This window comes from Stegostoma tigrinum, chromosome 9, assembly GCF_030684315.1.
Source record: "Stegostoma tigrinum isolate sSteTig4 chromosome 9, sSteTig4.hap1, whole genome shotgun sequence".
Taxonomy (NCBI): Eukaryota; Metazoa; Chordata; class Chondrichthyes; order Orectolobiformes; family Stegostomatidae; genus Stegostoma; species Stegostoma tigrinum.
The window spans coordinates 73320266-73337307 of NC_081362.1; the positions used below are offsets into that span (position 1 = coordinate 73320266).

General features: G+C 40.5%; 1 long non-coding RNA gene across 3 annotated transcripts in view; it reads right to left on the minus strand.

The window, feature by feature from the left end:
* The window catches only part of LOC125455223 (uncharacterized), a 28374-nt gene that overhangs the window by 9154 nt on the left and 2178 nt on the right, over positions 1 to 17042 (minus strand). The gene's annotated exons all lie outside the window — the stretch shown is intronic.

The window sequence follows — 17042 nt, forward strand, 5'->3', positions numbered from 1 at the left end:
TTGTTTAGTTTAAAGCCCTCTCCACCGCCCTAGATATATGGTTTGTTGGAGCACTGGTCCCTGCACAGTCAACTATCCGAAAGCTGCAGTTCCTATGTTCCCAGTGCTAATGCCAATGACTCAAAAACTAGAACCCACTTCTCTCTCAGTCGTCTTCGGTACCCACAGAAGTGGCAGAGCTACCCACTCACATAACGCAAGTAACCGATTAAGTTCATTAACCTTGTTAACACCAATGGTTTAGATCAGTTTGGGGGCTGTAGACAGGAATTTGGTGGTAAGCTGAGAAACTGATGGAGGGACAGTGAGGGCAAGACAAAAATGTGGAAATTGATTCAGAGAGGAAAACTGCAGATGGCAAACAGTTTAATTTCACCTGGAACTAATAGCAGTGCCACTTATTGTGAAAGAATGCTGGAACTTGAAATAATTTCAATCTTCATAGAAATTGATAGACTTCAAAAATGAAGACCTAAATGTAGTTTTTGGCTATCATACTGGAGTGAACACATCGTCATTACACAGAGAGTTGTGAGAGCATGGAATGCGTTGCCAGCAGCAGTTGTGGAAGCAAGGTCATTGGGGACATTTAAGAGACTGCTGGACATGCATATGGTCACAGAAATTTGAGGGTGCATACATGAGGATCAATGGTCGGCACAACATAGTGGGCTGAAGGGCCTGTTCTGTGCTGTACTGTTCTATGTTCTATGTTCTAATAGTGATTCATTGAGATTGCACTGATAACCAATAGTAATGCTGATAACACAAGTTCTGTTCATAACCTGATCATCCATATGTAATTGGTAGCAATAGTTGTTAACAATCCAATATTCTACAACAATCTTACCAGAATCAATCTGCACTGCTTGAGGCTGTGGCAAATTTTTCAGTCAAAGGCATAATTACTCGGTCTGATCTTTCTGTGCATCTCCTTGGACTCAGGTTCTGTTTGAATGTAACAAGTAGGAACCTAACTTAGAGCTGATCTGACTTTCTCACAGATATTCTTTTCCAATTCTTCTTTATCAAATATCTAGCCAATCCCTTTTAAATAACCTTCTAACCTCCATCTCACTAATCACAGAAAATGAAGCATCCCACAATCTTCAATTCAGAAAGAATTCCTTTGACCTTTGGCTAACTCTTTAAGTGATTATCCTCAGTTGCTATTCCCTTGTTTCCCATTCACTAACCAGGAAAAACACGGAGCTGACACCTAACTCCAAACGTGTCTGGGTTGGAGGGAGATCAGAGATTAAAATACAATCACAGCAGGCCAAGCAGCATCTTAGGGGCACAAAAGCTGGCGTTTCGGGTCTAGACCCTTCATCAGAAGGGTTTTTCTGATGAAGGGTCTAGGTCCGAAATGTCAGCTTTTGTGCTCCTAAGATGCTGCTTGGGCTGCTGTGTTCATCCAGCTCCACACTTTGTTATCTCGGATTCTCCAGCATCTGCAGTTCCCATTATCTCTGATTAAAATACAAACACTCTGGTGCAAGAACAAACCCACTTCACACTTAACAAAATCTGAATGCACAGATGTACAGTTGACCTGTAGGAAGTCGGCTGGGGACTTAAATATTATGTGGGTACAAGCCATTGTGTTCAGTTAGTTTAATTTTGCCTGCAGGCATTTGGGTTTCCCAGGCCTCAGGTTAAATTCAGCAGCTGAAAGAAGAGAGCTGAATCCATGAGGATTGCCTTACAGCATTTCATGTGGGCCAGGAGAAGGAGTGTTTACTCCAGCAACCTAACAGCTGCCTAATAAACCCATCCTCTTCATTATCTGAGCGTCCATTCCCCTCTCCGCTTCTCATCCTGTCACCCACCTATGCCCTCTCACCCTGTTTCCAAATCTCACTCTGTCCCTCTGTTCACAAGTCAAAGTCATTTCCAAGTAGGAAGCTTCTTTGGGGCAGCAGGGAATACACAAGAAAATGTAATGTGAAGTATAAAATGTAAAACATAACATATAAAATGTGAAATATAATGGAATGAAATATTATCTGGAGTTGCACGTGGTGGACCTGGAATATCTGAACCCTGTTTATGGAGACTTCCGTAACAACACAGAGAGTTGATAACTTAGGATCTCATCCATCTAACTAGGATTTTGCCTAGTGGACAGAGAACAAGTGGGGAAATCCTGTCAGTTCCAGGGGGAAGGTCTGATACTAATAAGTATTCATTCAGCATTAAAGGAGCCACAATTGAGCTGTCCATGCAACTCAGTAGCCAGCGACTCTCCATTGCAATGGGAGTTTTCGATAATGCACCCAGCAGAGGGTCAGGACTGCTAAGGGTCCCAAGGCCACAAGTGAGTGAGGGCATCATGGAGATTCCATTGGGGAAAGTCGGTTGGAGGAAAGAGCATAGGGGCAGCCTGTCCTCTCAACCTTCCCCAATTCTTGGTCCCTTAATCAGGTAAAGAAGAAACTTCTACTCCCATTCTCTGGAAGACTGACAAAGTTCGCTGGGCAGCCTTCAGGTGGCACGGGGAAGCATTTAGCTCCTTTTTAATCCATTAGTTACGAATGAATTATGGTAGGTTCAGGGGTAATGGGTGTTAATTGGTCCATTCATTAACATTACTAACATTTCAATACCAGTAGCTAGGAATTCTGCATCAGTGCCTTCCTCCCTCTGACTTAATCGGGGAGGTTGAGATATTGGGCTTTTCCTGTGATTAAGGGGACCGTCTGCTAAGGTTCCCATAAGCATTCTGATCCAAAACATTTACTTTTCTGCTCCTTGAATACGTTGGCTTGCTGTGCTTTTCCAGCTTCACTTTTTTTGAACTCAAGGCTACTACCTTGATGGGTTGCATTAAATCCAGCCCTATGTGTACGTACAAGACAGTGGTATAGGCAAATCTGATGACTGCTCATCTTTCCGTGAAAGAAGGTGGTGTGGAAGAGAGGATGTCCAAACAATAATTCAGTTAAGGCATTTGAGACATGAGGGGAAGCTTACAAATCTGAGAGAAGACAACATTCAATATTATTCAAGTTTCGTAAGGCATTGGATTTAAAAAAAAATCAAACCTTGATAATATGATTGAGGTTGCCACAAACCCCTGAGCCTAGAAAAACATTAAGATTTACAGTTGAGAAAAGAAGTTGAGACTTACCTGTTTTGTGTGGAGCAAGTGTGTGGAATAGATACAATAAAGGAAAATAATGTCAAAACTTCTATAGGAAAATTGGTTCCATGTTTGAAGGAACTGGGGATTCAGATAGTGACTGTTAGGATTGATCAGGTGCCTTGCAGAGATTTTATGCTTCCAACTCAGATGTAGGGCCTGCTTATCTGAACCTATCTTGTGATTTTGTCAAATGAAAAAAAGAAATTAAGGAAAAATAATTCTTGTAATGATTAGGAACAAATAGATGTATAATTTCTTTATAACACGAGGCCATTTAACCCATCATGTCCATGACAGTTCTCTGAGAAACAAGTTCATGTAGTCTCACTTCCTGTGTTTTCCCTGCGGCCCTCCATATCTTTGTTCGTATAATTCTCTTTTGAAAGTCCAGGCAGACAGACCCTGGGAGAAGAGGTCAGCCTTTCTCCGCACCATCCCATCTACCAGAACCTTCTGGTCACTGTTTCCAAAGCGATGGGCACCAATGTCTCCTTATGTGCCACATCTGGGGCAAATGACATAGAACTGTCCCACGCAGTTTACACTGCCAGCCCTTGACTGATGCACAATGGCCTTTGGCACTGATGCCAGGAATCCTGGGAATTTCCAGGAGTGGTGTGCACTTTTATCTATGTTGACTGGGGCAATAATATGAATGGGGGGGCAGCAGGTGCATGGGGCATGGTTAATGAGGCAAGTTTGGGCTAATGGAGCAAAAAAATTTATTGGGTCCTAAATTCAGAAACCCACCATGAAACTTAACAAAACAGACCCTTCAATGATTTCCGGTAAGATTCCCTGCTGTATTTTCATTATTAGTCCACTTGAGAAAGGGGCAAAAGGAGACCGTGTTTGTCCTTTTCCCTGCCTACAGCAGCTTCCGTACAAGAGATGCAAAATTGAGGTTTGTTTTTGTTGTATCAGAGATAATAGGAACTGCAGGTGCTGCAGAGTCCGAGATAACAAGGTATGGAGCTGGATAACACAGCAGGCCAAGCAGCATCTTAGCAGCAGGCCATTTTTGATGAAGGGGCTAGGCCCAAAACATCAGCTTTTCTGCTCCTAAGATGCTGCTTGGCCTCCTGTGTTCATCCAGCTCCTCATCTTATTGTCTTTGTTTTTGTTGTTTCCCCCTTGCCTTATTTTGGGAGATTCTGCGCCATTGGAGAAACAAATGAGGTGACACTACTATGTATGTTAGATGTCATCTTGTGTTCAATCCCTCATCACCCACCCCATAGGTGATGGCATCGTCTCATGTGTGATTATATCACTTGAAGTGCATCACAAAGTTGTCCACATTTGATGGTTTCACAGATGGCTACCCTCTTTGCAACTTTGGTAAGATCTGTTCAATATGAAAAAAAATCAACTTGCAAGTTCTGGAAACATGGGAACATTCAGAAGGTGAGAAGATGTTCAAGGATTTTGGAAAGGAAAGGCAAGTTAGAGATGGGTGTTAGTTGGCAAGAATGGAGGGAACAAGGGTTTAAGAGTATCATTAAGTGGAGATATGAAGAAGGGACAGAGAGTTAGGCAGAGGTAGTAGGAACTGCTGATGCTGCAGAATCTGTGAAAACAAGGTGTCGAGCTGGATGAACACAGCAGGCCGTGCAGCAGAGGAGCAGGAAAGCTGACGTTTCGGGTCTGCACCCTTCTTCAGAAATGAGTGAGGCAATGGTTTAATGTGCTATTTCTATCACTGGAACACAATTATGGTACAAATGAGTTCATGACTGCATTAAAATAAAAATAAACTAGAATTTTCAACAAACATGAAAACCAATGAATGCAAAGTAGCGAACAGTGTGAAGCAGCTTCTGAAAACTCACGAGGAAAATTGTGATGGGAGGAAGTGTATGAGTTGGAATAAAGGAACGAGAACAAGTACATCAATTGAGGTTTTCTTTTAAATAAACTGTAAAGTCTCTCACTTTAGAGTATATGTTCCTAAATTTGCATAAAGATACCTTTTTTGGTTGTAACTGGTGAAAAGAGGATCATTTGCTTCAACTGGAATGTGAAATGTCATTCACTGAATTGTTTCCTGTACCACTCCTGCTGTTTTCTCTTGTTTGCACTCCAGCTGAGGTCTACTAAATCATTTGACTAGATATTTGGCCTCTTGCACTTTATTCCTTTGTTTCCTACTCTGGCAGACGGTCTATTAAACTCTCTAACCCATTCACATTTAAACGGCCTGCTGCTTTGGCATGAAGAAGGAAAGCATTTGAATGATCCTTCAATAACTCAGTACAAACACAGTCGCCAGGTCACCAGGAAACGTTTTAGCATTTTCTTTCCTCGTTTATTTTTATATGTATATAAAGCACTGAACTAATCATCCACTGCACCTGCAGCCATGTTGTCACTGCTGATTTAAAATTGTCGTTTATTGTGATATCATCAAAAGTGAAAAACAAGTCATGCTGAAGCTTCTCCATGAACGTTTGTCTCTCTGCTGGAAAGAAATATTTGAGCCTCAAGACAAGAATGATGCAAATATAGTCACCTTGTAACCAGACAAAGGGGAATTGCAGTGACTGTAACATTTACTGAGACATCTCCTTGTTCATTATTGTGGGGAGGGTCTGTGCTCGCATTGTTCCAATTGGATTGCAGATCCTAACATCTCAAATATAAACCACAAGTTCCTACGTTCAAGTTCACTCCAGAGTTTGAGTGCATAAATAAAACCAAGAGAGATACTCCAGCGCAGTACTGAGAATTTACATCATCTTATGTCCCACCATTCAGGTTGCAGTAAAAGATCTCACCCACTTCAAAGAAGAGCAAGAGAGAGTTGTCCCTGATGTCCTGGCCAATATTCATCTCTCAACTGATATCACAAAAAGCATATTATCTGGTTGTGATCACATTAATGGAATTAAACGTATAATTTAAAAATGTTGGCCAAATATATATGTTTATCTATGATGCTCACAAAATGCAAGTACTGATGATGGTACAATGGTATTGTCACTGGACTAGTAATCTAGAGACCCAGCATAATGCTCTGGGGACATGATTTGAATCCTATAATGGCTGATAGTGAAATTTGAGTGAATGAAAATCTGAACCAAAAAGCTAGTCTCACGATAACTGTAATTGAATGTTGATCTGTCAACGGCTTCAGAAACATTAGGTTTGTTTTTCTCACTCTACAGATCTACCAGACCTGTTGAGTTTCTCCATCACTGTCTGCTTTTGTTTCAGGGCACTATACATTGACTTCATAGACCTCGTCAAGACCTTTGATCTTGTCAGAAGAGAAGGACTCTTTAAACTGGCACATAAGATAGGCTGCCCACCATCTGGAGTCTCAGATATTATTTCTTCTTTCTGTCAGTTACGATGACATCGGATGCTTTCACGTTCAGTGGTGAAATAGGGCTGCAGCCTGGCACCGACTCTCTTTCGCATATTTTTCTCCCTGCTGTTGTTGTACACATATAGCAACTCAGGTGAGGATGTTCACCAGTATGCCTGTCCTGATGGTAAGCAGTTGCCAAAAGAAAAATGTCCATGTAGAAATGGAGGATTAACCAGCAGTGAGTTTAATTTTCTCAATGCAGTTGAATTACTGTGTTAAGATAGCAGAAACAATAAAATGTGTACAGGTTTACATGGTGAAGAATGGTCACTTGGGCTAAGAACCAGGTAGCTGCCAGTTTCCACTCATCATAATTCACAAAGTGACAGTGACTGTAGATACATAAGGGAGAAAACTGGCAACCAGTCCATGAACTTGGGATGATGCGTGCTGGAGAAATTGAAAGGAGAAAGAGAGTTAACATTTCGAATCCAATATGACTCTTCTTCAGAATTCAAAAACATTCTCTCTCTGTTGATGCTGCCAGACCTACTACATTACTCCAGAACTTTCTGTTTTGACTTCAGATCTCCAGCACCTGCAGCATTTTGCTTTAATTGGGATGACACATGGGGCATTTGATACTAGTATGCAAGAAATCTTGTTCAGCAGTTCTAAAACTTCAAAACAAGCAATAAACCTGAAGAATTACTTCAGTCCTTCATATTAAGGCTCTTTTCCCACCAAGCTCCTGGGCCTCACCTGCATACTGTATGATTCTTGTGCCGGAGAATGCCAATGGCCACTTTTCAGTGGTGCCTGTCAAAGATGCTCGAATGGTGGATGTCCCGAGGACTCCGACAGTAGGCAGAAAATGAATGCCCCTTCTGTTTTCACAGACTTTAGGTCACAGCTGAGGTTTGCAATTTACAACATTGCACTGCAAATATATGTTCCACCATTCCTTGGCGCTGTACTCCAAAAGCCTGTATCCTTTACCAATGACTTTTTCTTCAGTGACATAATTTAACTCAGTTTGTTTCTAAATTACAGAGGTTTTGTTTAAAATTATAGTCTGTCCATCCAGTCTACATTCAGCACAAGATCATACATTCCCATCTTACTTTTCTCTCAGTATTCCTTACTTTATATGTACAACTGCCGTGCTACCATTCAAATAAAGCAATTATGACGGTAATAGAAATGATGCTCTGCACGCAAGTAACAGCACTCACCCCTGTCATCAATGATATACAGTCTGGTAAAAAGCAAAGCATTGATTTACAGCTTGGTTTTCAACTGGGCTGCATTTCCATCCCATTGCACAGATGCAAACTCTGTAATGATTTGTGTACATGTACAACTTTCCATGTACCAAGTTGTACAGAATAAAAGATCCTAAGCTTATTTCCAGATCTGTGCTGTTACTGATCTCAATTATAACTGCTAATAATGGTAGAAAGAGCAAAATTAGTCTTAGCACTCAATAAACTACTGAGGTGAAGATCAGCCACAGTTCTTACTCTCACAACTCCTGGGACGTGCAATTGGATATCAGGTGAGGGGAGCCTCTGATATTGACTGAACTCCTACAGCACAGGTGGGAATTAAACTACTGTATTGCCTGGTGTGTGTGGCTCAGCTGGATAAAATCCTCAAAGTATGCCTTTGTGTTCTTTTTTTTTATTCTTTGTGTCACAATCACCTCCTTCCATTGTGACTCAGTAGACCTACTTAATACTGTCTATCTATCTGTTACTTTGCCATGTGGACACTATATGAATTGTATGTGGTAAAGCTTGTTGCCAACAAAATCACAATGGCTAAGCAGTAACGTTTTTGTTTTTGCTAAATGATCGCTTTCAGAATTTAACTTCTTCTTGCTGCTCAATAGGGAACAAAGGAACATAGAATCCTGGCGTCATTTTGATGACAACAAGGTTTACACTCTTTTCTCTGTCACTACATATACAATGATATTAATTCACACGCTGGAATTCTACTTCAAGCACAATACTGCTCTAGCTGCTGAGAGAGTAGGATTTTTCCATGACAGATTGATCAGTCTGCCAGCAGTTTTTAATAATTTCCTAGGCAATTTGATACAGTTGAGATTTTCATTTGATTGACATTTTGCATGCGTGATGTATTTATCTCAAAGAGTTTAGGTGACTGCTGTGGCAGTAAGACAGCAAGTCTCTATTTTACAAGACAGGAAAATTATACCATGTAAAACACAATCATTATTCTGCTGTTAAAGTGTAAATTTGTGTCCCATAAAAGCTACGAAATCTAATTGCTGCCAAGAAGATACAGAGCCTGAAAATGTAAGGGTCATGATTTCAACAATAATCGAAGGATCGTGCATGCTGCTGCTTTCCAGCACTAAAACCTATTTTATACTCTCACACTAGGTCAAAACATCCACTCCAACATCTATCTCCAAATGTATTCCAAACACAACCAAACTAAAATCTAATACCAGCCTCCATGGAAATGACAATGCAGTTAGACACCTACTGTGATTTGTGCATCAGTCTGGCTCAGCTGCAGATTTGAAGCTGCCACAGAGCTGATTCTATTAGCTTTTGTAGTGCTTAGGTAATTACAGTGTTTTGCAAGACCACTGTTATTGATATCACAGTGAACTTGTCATATTATCCTGAGGAGAAGATGCTGAAAATGAAAATTGCAGGTTGTGCATCACTTTGATAATTGGCTGTAAATTTGTCCAACAGATGTACTTGTTACCAAACAGGTAGGTGCATCTTGACTTAACTGTGAGACACATTTCCCTCAGGGCAAGGGGCATTAGTTTCAGGTCAACCCATAATTCAGTACAAATAGAAGGTAAATGTACTTGTATTATTCTGAATGGCATCAAAAAAGGCTCCTGTGTACAGCACAACAGATAGTTGGGCTGAATAATTTTCTCTAGTCAATATTCTTGAGTACTGAACTGAATTGAGAAATAATCATGGCTCAGAATCCATTTATGTTGAATAATCATTTATCACGCTGTTGCCATGGAATTCAATTTGCCTTGTTTCTTTTGTGGGATGGATTGGGGAACATTGAAAAAAGATGTGTGCGCAAGTAAATGTTCTCACTTGCTTAAAATTTAAAGCTTTATTATTCTACCTGTGCTGTCTAATTGGGTGAACTGGTAGCTGGTGAGAACTGAGAGTTTATTGGGCATACCATACTATGCATTCATTCATTATCTGGGTTTATAACAAGACATTTTCCCTCTCCCAGCTCTGATTGCAAGTTCAAAGGGAAGTTATCTTGGTAAACACACATGTGGTTTAAAGAGTGGAAAGTGGAAGGAAATAAGAAAAAAAACATGAATTTTTAAAAGTATCAGAGGATAAGATTAGGGGAAGAGCAGTCTTCTATATCAGACTCATTTCATACTTAATGTCATGTTGAAGTGACTCTAAATGGTAAAAATAAAATTAATTTGAAGTTGTTAAAATTTTCTCTAATACTTTAGTTGGCCGGTGATTTACTATGACAGACAATAGTTCAAACTTGGTCTGTGCCGAGTTTACATAGAGTCAGAATCATACAGCACTTAGGGGACAACAGCAGGGTTATAAATTAAGCATCCTAAATTAAGTAAGCAATAGATAAGCTACATGTCCAATTATCATTTGATAAACTACCTCTCTGGACGTAGACGAGAGCAGCATCAGTTTCATAATTGAAACCTTTAACATGGGCTGGCTGGCATGTTAATAATCAAGAACCATCGATAGCAATTGGGGTAGTAACTGTAGCTAATGATGAAGTTGAAAGGGATCTGGGAGTCTTTTATACTCATGAAATTCAAAGTGAACAATAAAGTTAGAGTGGTAATCAACAAAACAAATTGGAAAGAGATACTGATAACTAAAACTCTGGAATATAAGGCCTACGGAGTTATAAAACTTTACTGTGGTCAAAACTCATAGCTTGAGTACTGATACATCTCATATTTGAGATCTGGTCCTGGATGCAATTTTAATTTCTGGATCTGTTCAGTGGCAAACTGTAAAATGTCTGAGATATAAGGACAGAAATCAGAAAACCACCCTCTTCACTTTGAGAGATGTTCTTATGGTGTGTCTGAGACAATAAAAAGCTTCAAACAATATATAATTCAAGATTAGGAAAACTTCAAACCAGGAAGAAGGAAAATTAGAACCAGTGTCATGAAGGACTTCACACAGAGTGAAAAACCCTGAAATCATAGTAGAAAGTAGTATTTTCTTAAATGGGATCAACAGGGTCATCCTAAACAGATGAATTAAAATGGCTCAAATAGGCTTCCTCACCTGTAATATCTTGTGAAAAATACATCAACACGGCTAGCTATTGCAACAGGTTATCAGATTAAACACTTGAAAGGGAATATTGTAAAATGAAAAAGGAAATGTGATTAAGATTAATTCTGCTTCTGGAAACAAATTACATTAACTTCACTAGGAGGTGGAGGATAATAGCTCTATTAGGCATAAGGTCTCAAGTTCAATGGCTGGTATATGCTGACTTAGCAGTTCTCAAACTGCACATTAACCAGAGCCCTACAGTTGGCTTCAGCACTCCTTGATATTGAGGAGGAATTACCTGTTGGAAACAACAGTTGTTTGGGCTCACACAAAAAAGAATGATCACAAAATTCTGGTTCATACCTTGGGACAAGGTTGCATCTTTCAACTCAAAGAATCCTTCAATCCATTTGACATTCAAATAAAGTGATGTTTCAATAGCATTACATGCACTTTTCGTGTGTTCTATTTTAGGACTGAGGACAAAATCGGGACAATGATGCCTCTGGAGCAGTTTTCAAATTCATAGAATATACTATGCTAAGGAAGGTTCTGAGGGTCACCGGACCCAAAACAGTAACTCTGATTTTTTTTCTTCACAAATGCTGCCAGACTTGCTGAGCTTTTCCAGCAACTTCTGTTTTTGATACTGTGCTAAAGTTCTCCTCCTCCACTCATTGACAACCATGTAAACAAAATTGAAAGCTTCATTAAATATCACTTAACTATAGGACAGACTGAGCTTCTAAACATCCCAACAAAACAGTGAGCTGAAATTAACTACACAGTAAAGAAACAGGTTTATCTAATAGGGTAATCTATTAATTCCAAATAAATGAAACAGTGTGTACTAATGCCATTATCTCACTTGAAGCTGAATGTACACTGTAAAATTAGCCTCTTCTATTTCTGTTTGAAAAAGCTCATTGTATCAGGTCGTCAGTGAAATGGGGCTCCAGTAGATTTATTGGCATTTAAAACCACAGGCCTCCTCCACTCTATGTAACATACAGAAGCCCTCTCAATTAGCAGCACACTAGACCATGATCATAATGTGAAATAACTGACCTCCAAAGGATGAATGGTTGTACTTGTTCATTCTTTGTAACTTTTATTCAAATTTTATGTGAGTGAGCAAATATATAATTTTATCAAAATATTCATAGCATTTCTGGGTTTCATAAAGCATCAGGCTAGAAGCAGAGAACATTCACAATATATCTCCACTTAGAATGCTTTCTTGGAAAACGAAAGATTGCTGAAATACTGAGTGGGAAATAATCTCTCAGTTGCCAACTACATTGGCAATTTGTGAACTTCAGCAGTTTCAAACTCACCTGTGCCACCCAGGTTGACAGGGCTGTTAAGAAGGCATACAGTGTTTTAGCTTTTATTAATAGAGGGATCGAGTTCCGGAACCAAGAGGTTATGGTGAAGCTGTACAAAACTCTGGTGCGGCCGCACTTGGAGTATTACGTACAGTTCTGGTCACCGCTTTATAAGAAGGATGTGGAAGCTTTGGAAAGGGTGCAGAGGAGATTTACTAGGATGTTGCCTGGTCTGGAGGGAAGGTCTTACGAGGAAAGGCTGAGAGATTTGAGGCTGTTTTCATTAGTGAGAAGAAGGTTGAGAGGTGACTTAATTAAAACATATAAAATAATCAGAGGGTTAGATAGGGTGGATAGGGACAGCCTTTTTCCTAGAACGGTGACGGTGAGCACGAGGGGGCATAGCTTTAAATTGAGGGGTGAAAGATATAGGACAGATGTCAGAGGTGGTTTCTTTACTCAGAGTGTAGTAAGGGAATGGAACGCTTTGCCTGCAACGATAGTAGATTCGCCAACTTTAGGTACATTTAAGTCGTCATTGGACAAGCATATGGACGTACATGGAATAGTGTAGGTTAGATGGGCTTGAGATCAGTATGACAGGTCGGCACAACATCGAGGGCCGAAGGGCCTGTACTGTGCTGTTATGTTCTATGTTTCCCTGCAGTCAAATTTTAGAATCTTACAGTACAGAAATACAGCATTTGTCCCATTAGCTTTGTGTGGACTCACTAAAAAGCAATCCAATTAATCCTACTTTGCTGGAGCTGGAGGATCACAACAGGCCGGGCAGCATCAAAGGAACAGGAAAGCTGACGTTTCGTGTCGGGACTCTTCTTCAGAAACTTCCGAGAAAGGGTCCCAACCTGAAACGTTAGCTTTGCCGTTCCTCTGATGCTGCCTGGCTTGCTGTGTTCCTCCAGCTCCACACTGTGTTATCTCCGACTCCAGCACTGGCAGTTCTTACCATCTCTAATGCTACTTTGCTGCTCTTTTTCCACAGCATCACAATTTTTTCCACAATAAAATCCTCCTAGAACTCACATATTAAAAATGGGCACCGAATATAGTAGCAGTGGGCTGCCAGAATATATGGCACACATTAGCATCAAGGGAGAAGGCATAAAAAATACACAGATAAAATAAGAATTAATTTTTGTGATTATTCTTCATCTGAAACTAATTCATGTCCGTTAGTTTATTTAAGATGTCCAATTACTGTCACTTTGCTAAACACGGCAGCCAGGAACAGAATATCATTCAGCATCACTGAGGTAAATTACCAATTAATTATTAATGATTTGAGTTGAGGAAGAAATTTGGCTGAGAAACTTTGAATAATGCTATAGGTCACTTGGACAAGTGGGCTATCTAATCTAAAAAGCAACTGCCAAATATCAGCCTGCACTTTGCACACAAATTTCAGTGAAGGGTTCAAACCAAAATGTCTAACGTAGGAAAATTTGCTTTTGTTACCGCTAAACAGTACAAATTATCCGTTGAAAATTATTCAATGCTTAGTAGAAAGTCAGCTTGCAAATTCAACACTAAACTTAATGGAGATTTCCATCACAGGTATCACAAAACTCTGTTTGGCAGCTTTATTTTGGAACAGGGCCAATGAATCAAAGTGAGCTATACCTACTGTTATGTATTACAAAAGAAGTATATTTTTTCCCTAGAAACTGTAGAAGAAAAGAGTGGTTTGGGAGATGTTTCCATAGTATTTCAGCAAGGTGGGTGTGATTGGTACCTTAAATGTAAAGCTGAATCCATTGATCCAGCTCAGTTGCACAGCACTCAACTTGGAGTTAGTACTGCAGACAGACAAAACCTGTCTATAATTACCATTTATGCTTTATGACCTCAATCTGCACCAGAAATACATTAAAGTGGTATCCATAATAATCAGATTAAATACATAGTTTAGAGTAAGTGACAAACTTTAATACTGGATGACCAACAGTCATGAACACAGGAGATGAACTTCAAGTATGGGGAGGGCCATAAATCAAGTGGTAGCAAATCGGCCAGATGTTGTCCATCCCATCTGACGTTTCATTGATGACAAATTGTAGGTATACAGCACTTTTGACTTAATAAAGCATCTCCAGATGATTCACAACAGTGTTATAAAGAAAAATTTGACTGGAAGCCACATTAGACAATATTTATGCAGTCTGTTTAAAGTAGGTTTTAAGGAGTGTGCTTATGGAGGAAACGGAGGTGAAGGGCTGAAAACCTCTATGGATGAAATTCCAGTAACTTGAGCCGAAGCAGTTGGAGGATTTAAAATTGGGGATATTCAAGAGGCCAGAATTAGATAAGAGAAGATATCTTGGAGGGAATAAAAAGGAAAGGCTTGCACTTATTTATACAGTGCCTTTCACAAATTCCATATATTCCAAAGTGCTTTACAGCCAATGAGCTACTTGTGAACTGAGGTCACTGTTGTGTTACAGGAAATGGGGCAGCCAGTTTGTGAACAGCAATATGACAACAAACAGAAAGTCTCTTCTTGAGATGTTGGTTGATGGATAAACATTGACTAGGCCACCGGGGATAACTCTCTTTTTCATATTCCCTAGCATACAGTACCTTATGTGTACCTCAAAGAACTAACCACACCTCAACTGAATCTCTCATTTGAAAGCCTGCACAGAGCACCATCAGTACTAAATTGGAGCATGATCTTAGATTATTGTGCTCCAGTTTCTAGTGCAGATTTCAATGCACAACCTTCTGATTGAGAGGCAAGAGTACAACCCACTGAGGCACAAAGGGCTGAATGGCCTCTTGCTCTGGTGTATGATCCATGAATGAATGAATTCGGAAAAAAATCAGTAGGATGTGAGGATTTTGGCGTTCTGCAAACAGCAACTGACACTAGACGAATTGTTAATTTCAAATCTGAGATTGGTAGATTTTGTTAAACAAAGGTGTTAGGAGGTACATGGCAAAGGGAGGTGTGTAGAATTAATTTGCAGATTAGCAATGATTTCGACGAATGGTGGAATAGGCTTGACAAGATTAATGGCCGTCTACTGTTCCTATAACATTTACACCTGAAGTTAACTTTCACCCTCACAATGCTTATATTTGGAAGATATATAAAAACTTTTCCTGCCAAAAATATTTCATTCATCGCATTTATAGAAGTTCATTTTGTAGCAGTTTGACATTGATTTTACTTAAGATGCAAAACAGATCAGTTCCTTTCCATACAGTTTGTGACATACTGAGGTGCTTCTCTGCATTTATATGGATACAGTTTACATTCATTTCACATCAAGTATACAACCCAAGGGGTTTCTACATAGTTTCCAGCCCCTGGAAGGCATTATTCAATGGTGTTTACCCATTGAGTTTCTGTAGCCGGTGACCCAAGTTCTGGTACTTCCCTCAACACATAGCACAGGACCTTGGAAACTGCCAGACAGTGATGCTTCTTGATTGCTCTTTCCAAGGTTAAACAGACCAAAATATACCATTATAATAAAATGTGAGGCTGGATGAACACAGCAGGCCAAGCAGCATCTCAGGAGCACAAAAGCTGACGTTTCGGGCCTAGACCCTTCATCAGAGAGGGGGATGGGGGGAAGGGAACTGGAATAAATAGGGAGAGAGGGGGAGGCGGACCGAAGATGGAGAGTAAAGAAGATAGGTGGAGAGAGTGTAGGTGGGGAGGTAGGGAGGGGATAGGTCAGTCCAGGGAAGACGGACAGGTCAAGGAGGTGGGATGAGGTTAGTAGGTAGCTGGGGGTGCGGCTTGGGATGGGAGGAAGGGATGGGTGAGAGGAAGAACCGGTTAGGGAGGCAGAGACAGGTTGGACTGGTTTTGGGATGCAATGGGTGGGGGGGGGAAGAGCTGGGCTGGTTGTGTGGTGCAGTGGGGGGAGGGGATGAACTGGGCTGGTTTAGGGATGCAGTGGGGGAAGGGGAGATTTTGAAACTGGTGAAGTCCACATTGATACCATATGGCTGCAGGGTTCCCAGGCAGAATATGAGTTACTGTTCTTGCAACCTTCGGGTGGCATCATTGTGGCAGTGCAGGAGGCCCATGATGGACATGTCATCAAGAGAATGGGAGGGGGAGTGGAAATGGTTTGCGACTGGGAGGTGCAGTTGTTTGTTGCAAACTGAGCGGAGGTGTTCTGCAAAGCGGTCCCCAAGCCTCCGCTTGGTTTCCCCAATGTAGAGGTAGCCGCACCGGGTACAGTGGATGTCCCCATCCCCCTCTCTGATGAAGGGTCTAGGCCTGAAACGTCAGCTTTTGTGCTCCTGAGATGCTGCTTGGCCTGCTGTGTTCATCCAGCCTCACATTTTATTATCTTGGAATCTCCAGCATCTACAGTTCCCATTATCTCAAAACATACCATTTACTGTCAGAAGTCACAGGACGCCAGGTTATGGCCCAAGTTTATTTGAAGCCACTAGCTTTTGGAGCAGAGCCCCTTCATCAGTTGAAGTGAGAAAGAAGCACACAGAATTTATGGGCAGAGAAAGATCAAAAGACCATACAAATGGTGTGAGTGAAGTTGCAACAGCTGCATAATAAGTGAAGGGATGACCAATAATCCAATTAAATGAGTTAGAGAGATAAGTACAAAAAATTAAAAATAAGGTGCTGCAGGAGACAAACCAAATAACTGGTGTAACATGATAGGTATATTAGAGCCGCATGGGGAGAGTCTAACCAAAGTAATAAAGAATCCAAAATTGTACAGATTAATTAAGGTAGAGAGATCATAACAATTCATCCAGATGATAGTGACAAAACAGGGCAGTAAGGAAGACTTTACAGATACAGAACATTGCCATCCAGTATTTCCCTAGAGCGGAGAGACTACACCTTGTTCTTCACAGAACCTCATGTGATGACTTCAACATGTCATCAGTAACAATGATCATCTTGTCAAGGTCAGCTCTAAGCCTCCACT